The sequence below is a fragment of the Tenrec ecaudatus genome, chromosome 3 (assembly GCF_050624435.1).
Source record: "Tenrec ecaudatus isolate mTenEca1 chromosome 3, mTenEca1.hap1, whole genome shotgun sequence".
In the NCBI taxonomy this organism is placed as follows: Eukaryota; Metazoa; Chordata; class Mammalia; order Afrosoricida; family Tenrecidae; genus Tenrec; species Tenrec ecaudatus.
The window spans coordinates 14202313-14216040 of NC_134532.1; the positions used below are offsets into that span (position 1 = coordinate 14202313).

The 13728-nt window shown below is 42.2% G+C and overlaps 2 pseudogenes; one reads left to right on the top strand and one right to left on the bottom strand.

Annotated features, from left to right (window-relative positions):
* Window positions 1-633: 633 nt before the first annotated feature.
* On the bottom strand, window positions 634-1577 carry LOC142443268 (MKI67 FHA domain-interacting nucleolar phosphoprotein pseudogene; annotated as a pseudogene).
* Window positions 1578-5432: 3855 nt separating this feature from the next.
* On the top strand, window positions 5433-5956 carry LOC142443138 (protein C1orf43 homolog; annotated as a pseudogene).
* Window positions 5957-13728: the final 7772 nt, after the last annotated feature.

The window sequence follows — 13728 nt, forward strand, 5'->3', positions numbered from 1 at the left end:
AAATAGGCACTCACACCTGAGTGACTTTATACTGCCCTCACACTGGAGCCCAAGTTTGGGAAATACTCTGTCATAAGACATGCTGGGTGGATCTTAGAGAATTTCCCTCAGTTCACCTCCAGGAGAATTGTGTAAATCAAAAAGGCGCAGGAATTTCTCAGTGATTTTGTCATGGCTTTGTTATACACTCACACACAGGAAACCCATTCCTTCTTTTTTTTTTAAACATTTTATTAGGGGCTCATACAACTCTTATCACAATCCATACATATACATACATCAATTGTATAAAGCACATCTGTACATTCTTTGCCCTAATCCCTCTCAAAGCATTTGCTTTCGACTTAAGCCCTCTGCATCAGGTCCTCTTTTTGTTTTTCCCCTCCCTCCCCACTCCCCTTCCCTCATGAGCCCTTAATAATTTTTTTAACATTTTATTAGGTACTCATACAACTCTTTTTTTTTTTTTAATGACGGTAGGAAGTTTATTTGCTGGTCACTGTTTGAATATAAGTTACAGAGAACTCTGAAATATCAAGCCCACAAAATCAGCGGGCTGAAGAGGCAGCATGAGCAAGCCATGGCCAGAGCCCTGTATTTCAGCAAAGGGAGGTGAACAGTTACCTGCTGTTTACTTGGACAGTCCTTGTCCTTAAAAAATTGTGCCAATGTCTGCATCTTATTGCACCCAGACCTAATACCAAAACTGCCCGTTTTTCAAAAGCTACAGAATGCATTCAGAGTCACTGTTTGCTTTTCCGTTTTCTCTTTCTCCCTGACTTTGCAGGTGGGGGGTGCGTCTCTTGAATTTCTTCCTTGACATCAACTGCAGGCTGTTTGAGAATGATTTCATGATCTTCGTCGTCATTCAATTCAGCCACTTCAGACTTTCGCCTTTCCAAATATGATGGTGTACAAACTGGCATGGAGTCCTGGCTATTCATAGAATTCTGAAGGTCACTGTTTGAAACATTTTGGTTTTTCTTTTTCGGTAAAACCAATAGAGGAAAACTATAAACTATCCCTTTTTTAGCTAACTTCTTCCTGAGCAATTTTTCTTTGTTCTTAAATCGCTCTCCATGCGTAGCTTTTCCGGAAGTGTTCGTTTCTTATTGTACCGTTTTACTGCTGGATGGGATGGCTTTGAAAATGGAATATCCCAGTCTTTGAAAAGCTCTTCATGGACTTTTTCAGGTGGCATAAAATCACACTTCAAGAGTCTTTCACCAAAAATGTAGTTGTTCATTGTCTCAGCAACTATCTTGGCAACATCATCTGACTCAAACTCCACAAAGGCATAGCCTTTGCTATTTCCAGTCTTTTTACTTCTGGACAACTTGAGTCTTGAAACAGCACCAAACTGGGAGAAATAAGCCTTGAGCTGGGGTTCAAAAAGGCCTCGCGGTATGTGACCCACATACACAACTCCAGGTGTGAGTTTCTCTTGCTGGGCCGCGCGCTGGCGGACCTGCACCACCTGCTTCTGGAACTTGGCCTGTTCCTGCGGGTTCAGCGACAGCAGAGGCTTAGCGGGGCCATCAAAAGCCGCCATGTCCCAGTCGGCCCTAGTTGTAACGCTCCACCGACTCATACAACTCTTATCACAATCCATACATACATCAATTGTATAAAGCACATCTGTACATTCTTTGCCCTAATCATTTTCTTTTTGTTTCTTTTCTTTTTTTTTACATTTCCTTCTTTTTAATAAGAGAGCGTATGTTCCAGCAAATGTTGCATGAAAGGTTTGGCATCCGTTACCATGGAAATAACTTTTTTTTTTATTTTAACAATTTATTGGGGCTGATACAATTCTTTTCACAGTTCATACATATACATACATCAATTGTATAAAGCACATCTGTACAGTCTTTGCCCTAATCATTTTTTTCTCTTTTCTTCTTTTAGGAAATAACTTTTGTAAACATAACACACTGGTATTTTGTGCATGTCTTGGGTACTGATTAGTGGATTCTGAGGTTGTTGTGTTAGATGTCATTGAGTTGATTCCACATCATAGGGACCCAGTAGACAACAGAAGGAAACACTGCCCTCTCTGCTGCCATACTCACAATTTAGGATGAACCCATTGTTGCCATCATGATGTCAGTCCATTTATTTGGGGATTCCTATTTTTCCCTGCCCTTCTACTTTACCACATACACTATCCTTCTCCAGAGACTGCTCCCTTCTGACAACATTGTCTAGAGTATGTAATATGAACTTTCGCTATCTTTACCTTTAACTAGCTCTCTGAGCTTCCTTCTTCTAAGACAGACTTGTTTGTGCTTTGGAGACCAATGTTATTTCAGTATTCTTTGCCAGCATTATAATTCAGACAAATCGATTCTTCTTCGATCTTTCTTATACAGTGTTCAACTTCCAATACATACGAGGCTATTGACAATACCATGATTTGGGTGAGGTGAACCTAGTCCTCAACATAAGTCCTCTTGTATCTTTTGATCTCTTCACGGTTACTATCACCATTCAGGTTTTTTTGTGTGTCTTTTGCATAAGCTATCAGTATTTCTGAAAGGAATTAAAATTTAGTCAAGTTTAGATTAAGAATGTTGCTAAAGGAGGGGCATGGAAGCCAACCTTACTCTGCAGCCAACCAATTTAAGAACCCTGAGTTGAAGCCTGTCCTTAAGACCTGGTGGAATGGAGAGCCTTATATTCAAGGTATGCTTGATGACTGATATACATGAGAGAGCCTAAAACAACTGTGCTTTTCTCTAGTCGCTTGACTTGCTGATTCATTTCAGAGGAGCACTAGTCTGTACCCTTTATCCTATAACTGCAACCTCACACATCTCTCCTTCAGAAACACCCTGTGGGCTGCAAAAGGGCAGTACCAGTGATGTCCAACTAGCCACTCAGGCTACTGCCTCCCTATTTTATCACACCGTAGCCTCTTCTCAGTACATTCATTTTGTTTTCCTGCCAAACTAGTTTCGCTTGGAGCATGTTTCACAAGCTGAAGCCTATGCACTAGCTTTCCCCCTTCTTCCTTGGAGAATAAGACTATAGATGGGACAGCCAAAATCCAAGCCAATATGCCCTCTCCTACAGTTTGTTTTGTTTGACATCTGTCAGCATTACCTAGAGCTTGGAATCCAGCATCTAGGCAAAGATGACAAAATAGTTGACCAGTCATCTCTTTTCTGGATCCGTCTTATTCTTTTAAGCTTCTGCCTTTACCTTGGATCTTGGCAACCATCTACCTACCCTTTGCCATTCCTTGACTGTAGGCTGCAGTCTTTCTAAAAGGCTTTAAAATTGGACAACCATAATCACAAGAGCTTAAAAGAGTAGCAAATAAGGTTTCCCCTGGCTTATTTTCTTGTTTAGGATATCTCTGTGTTGGCCAAGGTACCTCTGGGTTGTCCTATTGGTGTCCCTCTGTTTCTTGTAGGCCACTTCTACAGCAAGTTTCTCTACTTACCTCACTATTGTGCATAAATGGGTTACCCAATGGTATACATTTCTTCACACACAGTAGATATTGTAAAGAATACACAGGATGCAAGGGGATTGGGGCGGGTTAAACTTGATGAAAAGCTCAGCATGGATTTGAGTGGCATATGTGAGCACGATTCACCTGGATCACTTTAGCCAAATACATCAAGGGCTGTGGTCTGAGGTGCAGTACAGGTTAGTAAAGAGTGTTCTTCATAAAATACTAATTTCTTCAGTTAGATTGCTGGTGAAATGAAGATATTTAGCTTCAATGGAGCTTGAGAATTTTGAGGTTTTTAATACTTCCATTTAATTCTGAAAATAAATATTGTATATATAGAATGTGGATCCAAAGTTTAAAAGAATATTTGAGAAATTAGTAAAATTGCTCTGTAAAGATAGAGTGGACTCTGTTTAATGCAAACACCCTCAGATTGGAACATGGTTTGATCCCAGGGTGTGGGGGTGGTCACTACTTAGTACGCGGAGTACAGGCTAAGAATCTGCCATGTCTTTCTCAACATTGACTCCTCTTCTGTTTCAGATCAATGATTTGCCACAGAGAAATATGAGCCAATCTAGGGAGCTAGAAATCTGTTACTACTGTCTTGCACATTGAAGTATCACCAGAGAGGATTTCAACTTCTGACTGGTTTGTGAACCAAATCCATTCACTGGACTCCAAACAGGGTGAGCAAATAGCAGTTCATCTTCTCCTCAAGGGCTGCTATAATTAGAATCCACTCGATGGCAGCGAGTTGGGTTTTAGGTTTGGGTTGCTGATGACAGTGACAACTCAATGTCTATTTGCTGTGTCCCTAATTTGATTAAGCCTCCATTAAATTCTATCTGATCATTAACCAAGCAGCTAGGTCATCTTCCCCTGGGGGAAATGCCTTTGAAGTAGATTGCCTGCATTCCTTTCCAGCCAGACCCTCTCCACTTGCCTACCTAGGTGTATCCTTGATGGAGATCAGCTTCCTGAGGACAAACCGGAGGCCATTTTCATGAGTCTTGCCTTGACTTGCTTTGTGTAAAAGCCCTGGACCTATCTTGTAAGTCCCTTTAATAATGTGCATGTCCTAATCATGGTCCCATTCCTGTTGCTCTAGTCCCATCTGTACATGTGATTTATTAATCTGCCGCCAATCATGATCCGTACAATGTCTTTTGTTCTATGTCCTGTTTATTCAGGGTCCCGACTGAATCCTTGTTGTTGTTATCAGTTGTTATTTTGACTTCATGCTATTGGCCTCCCTTAAATATATGGTGTGTGTGCGTGTGTGTGCACATGCGTGCACGTGCCTTTTGTTATCTTCTAAGTATAATAAATGATCTCCTTAAATTATATTTGACATAGGGTTTACTTTTTCTACCCTAGCACACAATTTAGAGTCATACTTGACTCAAGGTACAGTTCTCCTTTCAGACAGAATCTTGACAGACATACCTGCAGGTAAGGTCAGACTCTGCAGCCTCCTGGTCTCTGTCCTGAATGAGCAAATATTACAAAGTTCTTTTAGCACTGCAGATAAATGGTCGCTCCGCCCCTTAGCCTCAGACCAAATGCACTCAGCTCTGTGTGGGTTGGGCAGTCTAGTTACCATGAGAGGTACTCAGATGTACACTACTTCACCTACTAACTTCCTGCCCAAAGGCACTGAGCTCTTTTGTTGTGTGACCTCTAATCTCATTGTTCTCTCTCAGTCTCTTTGTTTTGCTACCACCATGTCTCTGTTGCTGTTCCTTCCCATCGCTTTCTCTCTTGTATCATAGCTCTCTGTCTTTTGGATTGAAGAGTTTCAATAAAAGAATTGTGTCCCCCCATCCCTGCAAGCCGCCATGTTTTCTCACTTAGTCTTTCCCCATAAGGAAATGGCCGGGGAGCTCCAAGAAACACAGACGAACTCGGGCTGAGGAGTAAAGGCAATGGGGTAAACCAGAACAGCTCTGTGTAGGGTGGGAAGGCCATGGCGTCCAGTAGTGACTGGCTGTCCAGGGTGAATATCGTGCTGGCGATGGCCTACGGGAACCTGCTGTTTGTACTGCTATTTATTTTTGTGAAAAGGCAAATCATGCATTTTGCAATGAAATCTCGGAGGGGCCCTCATGTCCCTGTGGGACACAATGCCCCCAAGGATCTGAAAGAAGAGATTGATATTCAACTATTCAGAGTTCCAGATTGCAAGTAGGAACCCTGGCTCCTTGCAGATGATGATGCCAGGCTACCACAGCTGGAAACCCAGGGAAATAAAAAGTGCTGCAACTGTCTGTCCAAGAGATAACTCTGGACGCCATTCCTGCCTCTGACATCCCATTTCACAGGGAAGGTCAGCATCCCCATTCCCTAAAGGGCAGAAATTTCCATTCCTACCTGCTTGATCTTTGTAACAAGACTACTCCTTTCAAGGATATGCGCAAGGCCCCCATTGATACCCTGCTGCATGACTATGTGGCAGTCAGCTGTGGGACAGGGGTCTTTTGTCCAGAGTGAGTCCCTGCACTATCAGGAGGCCCTGACTGAGCTGGCCACTGTGGTCCAAGCAGGAAGTGTGAGCTCTCAGTGACCCCACCAGTCAGCAGCCAGAGACCTTACCCAATCTCCTGAAGTCTCCCCACCTACCTTCCAGTCAGAAGAGTAAACCTGCCAAGCATTTCCTCGAATTGAAGAGCTTTAAGGACAGCTATAATACCCTGGGGAGTACTCTGATGGACCTGACAGACTCGCTGGAGATGAGCCAGGACTGGAGTGTGCTTGCCAGGCAATCCTCAGGTTAGCTGGCTGGTGGGCCTGCACCCTTGCCCGACACTCCCGATGTGTGCAGAGATCATGCCTGGAAGACCTTGGGGGATATTTCTGAACAACAATTAAAACTGTTTCCCCCCAACCCCCCCAAAAAGAATCTTGGATCCAGGCTCTTCTTCTTTGATGATAGTGAGATCCCAGTTTCTGTTTCTGAAATGGCTCAATAAAACCGAATGTGATGCCCAGTGTGACTAATTCCCATGTTCGGTTTTCAGACATCTTATTTGTGTAGCTACAAGGGTACCAATCTATTGTTGGGCAAGCTGCCCAATCCTCTTAAACCAAAAACCCAAACTCAGTGCTATCGAGTTAACACTGACTCATAGAGAGCTTATAGGGTAGAACTGCCCTGTGAGTTTCAGTCTGTATCTTTTTAGCAGATTAGAGAGCCGTGTTACTCTTGGGAGAAGAAAGCACCATCTTTCTTTCGAGTTTCCAACTGCTGACTTTGGGGTTAGTAGCCCAACAGTAACCACTATGCCACCAGGGCTCCTTTGCTTCATTCACATTGGCGGGCGACAAACCCACGTAAATATTTGAAAGGAGTTAAGGGGCCATAGCTAGAAAGACTGTATGCTTGTATAGGCCAACTAGCAAACTACATTAGGTACTACAAATAATGCTACAGTAAAAGCATTGTTTACCTTGGAATTGAAAATTGCACTCACTGGGGTGGGGGGATGCATACTTCTTACTTCATTTCCCTCTGAATAAAGTTTCAATCTAATATGATACATAAGTGTTTATTTTGGAGCCCTGGTTTTGACATGTATTAAGAGTTGGACTGCTAACCTCATGGTCAGAGGTACCAACCCACTACCTGCTTGTCATGGCTTTAGACTCTCAGAAACTCTGTGCAGCAGTTTTATTGTGACCTATTGGGTTCTTATACATCTAACTCTACATGATGGTGAGTTTTAATGTGTTTCTAAAGTGATTATACAATACTATACAATGTATAGTTCCTCTAGAAATTCACTTTCAGTTTATAATAGCTTCTTATATAGGCCATTTAAAATGTTTCCAGATGCTTTAATTAACATAATCATCTTCGAAGTTCACTGATTTTTCATTCACCTTGAGAGTCACGCAATAAGGAATTGATAGTTCTATATGCTGTCAGGTAGGGATCCAGCTTCCCCCCCCCCTTCTTTTGGCATGTATATTTGATTGTCCAATCTCTTTCTTATAAAGTCATCTTTTACTCACATGTCTGAAAATTAAGAGTTTTTGATTTATTGGGCATGGTATAAGCATGTTTTCCATCACTCAGTAAGGGCACTGTTAACAGGATTGGGGACTTTGTATTAAGAAGAGGGACAGAACAGTAACAGCATCTGGACCTACAGGTTCTGTATTACTCACATTTTATTCTCTCATCAGCCTGCAAATTGGGTGTCAATAGCAGCACAGAATAAAGAGGAAGAAGTGCCTGGTTTGGGCATTATTATATCTGGGATGTCCCCATGAGAGATTGAAATTTGTGAGCATCGTTAGAGCTGATCCACATAAGACAAACATAGAGCATCCCAGTTGCTGGCAGTGTTATAAGGACCAAAGAAAATGATCAAGGCTCAGGTGCTTCTGATGTGTTTTATCCTTTTCTGTATTTCCTACTGGAATTGTAGAAGCCTGTATAATACTGATTCCGTTCATTGGAAAAGTGGAAATTTGAAATCATAGAAGTTATAGATAAACTCTGATTCTGATTTCAACATTAGGCAGGAGATTAGGAATATGTATATTGATCATATACATATTGACTATATATTGACATTGAACTAAACTATTGACATTGAACATAATACATCACTGAGAATTGTTTGGATGACATTCTTTCAATTCATTATTATATGGCCAACCCATGAGAATCAATCAAATGACATGCCCTGCCTAGTTTTGTTTTTTTTTAATCATTTTTTGGGGGATCATACAACTCATCAAAATCCATACATACATCTATGTGTCAAGCACATTTGTACATTTGTTGCCATCATCATTCTCAAAACATTTTCTTTCCAATTGAGCCCTGGATATTAGATCCTCAATATTTTCCTCCACCTTCACACTTCCTCCGTCACTAACCCTTGATAATATTTAAGTTATTATTATTTTTTCATGTCTTACACTGTCCCATGTTTCCCTTCACCCATTTTTCTGTTGTACATCCCCCAGGGAGGGGCTTATATGTATTTCATTGTGATAGGTTCCCCTTTTTTCCCCTACCTTCCCCTGCCCCTCCTGGTATCTCTACTCTCATTATTGGTCCTGAGGATTTTATCTATCCTTGATTCCCTGTGTTTCCAGCTCCTATCTGTACCAGTGTACATCTTCTGGTCTATCTGAATTTGTAAGGTAGAACTGGCATCATGATAGTGGGGGGGGGGAGGAAAGAGGAAAGAACTCAAAGAAAGTTAGATGTTTCATTGGTGCTATACTGCACCCTGACTGGCTGTTCTCCTTCCCATGACCCTTCTGTAAGGGGATGTCCAGTTGCCTATAGATGGGCTTTGGGTCTCCACTCCACCCTCTCCCTCATTCACAATGATATGATTTTTTTGATCATTTATGCCTGACATCTGATCCCTTCGACACCTCGTGATCAAACAGGTTGATGAGCTTCTTCCATGTAGGCTTTGTTGCTTCTCAGCTACATGTCTGCTTGTTTGTCTTCAAGCCTTTAAGACCCCAGATGCTATATCTTTTTATACCCAGGCACCATCAGCTTTCTTCACCGCATTTGCTTTTGCACCCGCTTTGCCTTCAGTGGTTGTGTCGGGAAGGTGAGCATCATGGAATGCCTGGTTAATAGAACAAAGTGTTCTTGCATTGAGGGAGTACTTGAGTGGAGGCTCAATGTCCATTTGCTACCTTAATACGAAAACCTGTAAATAATGCCCATAGATCTATTTCCCCACCATCATATATATATATATATATATATATTTGTACATGCCTGTATTAGGCGTCTATCAATGTCCTTTGCCTCCTTTTTCCTTTTTTTATTTTCTTTTACTTTCTTCTTGTTCAACTATCACATTCAGCCTTCATTTGGGTTTTAGTAATTCCTCTCAGTTACATTACCCTTGATCAAGCCCTACTAGGTCTCCTACACCCTCCTCGCATCCATTTTGAATCACTTGTTGTTTCCTTGTCCTTGGATTTGTTAACACCACTTCTTTTCCCTCTGCCTTCCCTTCATCCATGTTCCCCGCCCCCTGGAACAGTTGATCCCTTTGTTTTCTCCTCCAGATTGTTTATCCTACCTATCTTTTCTAGAGAGAACTGCAGGGATAATAATATGCACAGAAAACAACATAGCAAAACAAAGCAACAAATGACAATAAAACTATAACAATAAAACCAACAACAACACAAAGAAAAGCTTGTAAATAGTTCAAGGTCTGTTTGTTGACCATTAGGAGTGCTTTCCAGTTGAGTCTGATGGGGTTCCATAGCCTGGACCTAAAGTCCACTTTTGGTATTTCCTGGGGACTTCATTGCTCTGTTGCACTTGCTGTCCTGTTGCACGCCCTTAGTGTTTCACCTCAGTGTGGTGGGGTCAGATTGGGTGCAATTCCTGCACTCTTTCCACTATTATTCCCCATAATGCTATGGGTCTGTGAGGGATGGCGTGTCTCCTATTTGGGCTGGCCCTATGGTTCTCTCTGTGCTTTGGCTGCTCTGAGAGGGAATATCACCCTCCAGACTTTGTGAGCCAGCATGTATTCCACTCTCTCTTCCTCTCCCTTCATTTACTTCTGTGTCCCCTGGTCTGATATGTCCCTCCCCCTGAGCTGTAGCATCAGTGCTGTCCTCTGAAGTGAATTCTTCTGCGGGAGGTGAACTGTCCACATAGTTGGGATTGGCGCTGGCCCCTCAGACCTCTATTGGCTCCCTGCTTCATGCTCGTATGTTGCATTCACATCTTGGTACACTGGGTTGAAGTCTGGTCCCTCTTTCTCTGTGGAGATATAAACAATACCCTCCCCTTGGGTGGGTTAGTGCCCTATTCCCCTGCTACCAATGTCTTTTTCATTCTCCCCACCCCCCTTTTTAGTTGGCTTCCATATGTATCCCTGGATGATTTGATCTGGCCCGTGCCATACTCCCTGGACCTCATGCCAGGAATGTTTGTATATAGTAGCTTTTTCCTATGACCCTTTTGCACCTTTAAGCTTACCTCAGCAGACGTATGTTGTACTTGTCCTTTTGTGCTTGGCTTTCTCTGCTCAGCATAATTTCCTCCTGTTCTTCCCATGCAGCAATGTCCTTCACGTGTTTATCACTGCTTTTAGGGATGCGTAGTACTCCATTGTATGTATGTACCATAGTGTTTTAATCTATTCATCTGTTGATGGAAATTTGGGTTGTTTCCAACTCCTTGATTATGCCTAGTTTTTAAGGAGAAATAAAATCACCTCTTTAGGACCGTTCAGTATTCCATGGGATTTTTCTCTGATTAAGTCTCCTTAATGCTTCTTTCTGAAGGTGATATGTTACATATTCTCCCAAACGGCCCCATTATCATTAATGCATCTAAGTATAGAAGTAGGAGGGAGAATCACCCATCAACATCAGCCCTGATTCATCTGAGGCAGAGTTTAAACAGACCTGTACCTGCCAGTAGTTTTCCAGTTTTGACACCAGTATCTTTCCCACAGTCTTCTGTTACTCAGCTCATTAATTTTTGCAGTGGCCATGTGAAAATTACAGTCCAGAGTCACAGGTACAAATCTTATTCAGTAACAGTTTGTAATTTGTTATCAGAATTAATAGGCTACACATTGGCATTCATATTAAAGAACCATGTAGGCAAATTTGCTCTTCTTCAGGGCAGGCCTGTTCTCTCTGTCCCTTTCAGACATTTAGCCCTTGAAGGTAGGCTCATTTCATCGTTTCTTCTCTCTAGGCTCCTCTCAGCTCCTTAAGGGATATCATCTTCTTGATCTTGCCTGCCTGTCCCATATCTTGGCTGAAAAGCCCTTTCTGGACCTGTTACAATTGGCTCTGTCATGTGTCCCTTCTGCCCTCGGAATTATCTCCATTGGTACTCATGAATATTACAGTGCATTGTGCAGGAGCAGCAGTAGACCAGTCCCTATGAGGTAGAGGTTCAAGGTGTTCCTTGATTTGCTCTGCAGTATCTCACAAAACTAAATAGCCATCAGGTAAATAACTCTTCAGGATGTGGAAGCCTGTGAATCTCAAATGTCAGGCAGCAAACTCTTGGCTCATGGAGTGGAGGAAGCTCCCACATCAGGTCACACAGGCAGCTTACAGTTGCAGGGGTGTCATGGAAATGGCTCCTGAATGTCTGCAAACTGGCAAATCCCTAATCCCTGGGTTCATTCTGAACTATGTGGCTGCAGGGGCTAACAAAACCAAATCAACTGTTCAGATAACAGGCCAGTGTCCCACTGTCTCATCTCAACAATACCTCCAGGCAGTTCTCTCTTTCTTGATATGATGGCTTCTTGGTTCAAACTAGCACCTTCCCTGCTTAGGCCAGATTAGGAGGGTCCCCTTAGAGAGCATGTGATGAAAGAAGGCAGGTGCAAGAGGACCTTTTAGTTAAAGTTAAGTCAATACTGCTCGAAGGTGGCTGAGAAGAATTTGTCCTAAAACTGACAAGAAATGCTTGTCCTAAGGCGGTTTCTAAGAGTTTCCCACACTCAGGAAGGGACATAAACCCTATGAATTTTTTGTTTAGGGATCTGAGTTATAGCTTCTTATTCCTGATCCCAAGTTTTACCTTGTTCATTAATAGTCCACTTTGATCTATGAGTTTTGTGTGGCCATCACAATGGATTATCAAACCCACAAGTGAGACAAAGAGTGGTGTGGGAGGAATGACTTGTGTAAGAATTGACCAAAAATGTTGGAGAGCTGAGCTCTGTTTGACCTCCCCCATCTGTACTGTTCCTGATAGCGGGTGCCACTGAAGGTGCAGAGCCTCGTACGCTGGTGATGCTGCTAGGACTCCACATTCCATTGCACAGTGCACTGTAAACTTGTTTGTTAATATAAACAGGTGTTTATCTACTTTGTGTGACTATAAATCAGCTACTTCTAGCTCATTCGGCTCATTTCACTGGTACTCAAAATTCTAATTTTATGAGTGGGTGGATTACTTTGGTGGTACAGAGAGCCCCAACACCCGAACCTTAGGAGTGGCATTGCAATTGTGGCAAATATTAAAAGACAGAGAGAAGACAGCCGGACACAGGGGCTCTCTTCCCATGCCAGGCCTGAGAGAGTGAATGTATTTTCCAGTGGGCATTCATTCATAGGCACACACCTCATGCAGTTAGCATATACATAGTCAATGTTATATAAGTGAGTGAGTATAATATAAGTGAGTAACTTGACAAGCAAGAAGGTGAGTTACCATTTTGACCTAATGCTGCTTGACTTCAAACTTGCCCTGAGCCCTCCCCAGACATTTGCTACATTTTATGGCTGACTGGCTACAGAACCTGATTATTCTAATTTACAAATAACCTTCAAGCACAGTGAAGCAGCTAGGCAGAGAAATGATTCTTCTACTACTGTGTTTCAACCAAAATAAGACACTGTTTTCTATTTATTTTTCCTCAAGAAGACACACTATGGCTGATTTCCAGGGGATGTCTTATTTTTATTAAGTATGGCACAACAATCTACATTTATTCAAATTTAGTTAAGTTACCTTATTGTGGAACATCAACCCTCAGTGCTGAGTAAAATGGCAGCCACAGCTTTACTTCTTCCCCCTGAAGACACACCATACCTAAAGCAGAGCGCCCTGCTCCTCACTTCACTAAGGAGACTTTTACATTCACTGTCTATGTCTCCCTCTCTGCCTCAGCTTGCAGCACGCACAGAACAACCGGGACCTGACATGGGTGCGATCAGGTTGATGGGACTGCCCACACCCCTCCCATCATCTCCGAGATAGCAGCTGTCACGATGGGGCAGGTGAGAAGGGCTGTCCATCTTCATTAACTCTCTTTGGCGGTATGCTGCATAGCCACGCCTTTCACTATGTCTTATTTTCGGAATATGGCTTATATTGCACAATTACTTAGATATTCTGCTATGGCTTATTTTATGGGTCTGTCTTATTTTTGGAGAAACACAGTATGATAGCTCCTTTAAGACTGCTCCTTCATGGAGGTCTATTGTTGGTTGCACAGTATTTGGCCTGGAAAACGTGTATTTGAAAACATTTCTTTATTAGAACAATGGAGATCTTTCGGAAAATAAGGCTAGTTTTCCATGCCCATGGTTGCAAGTGTAGAAAACAAGGTCAAATGCTTTCTACCAAGTCCTTAGTTTACCACACACTATGGAATGCACTAGCACAGAATAGCTTTTATTGCTGTTTTGCTCTCTTTACTGTAAGATATATATATATATATATTAAATCTGTAGCTTTTTTTAATCTTCAAATGGAAAATATGTCATTCAATAGACTC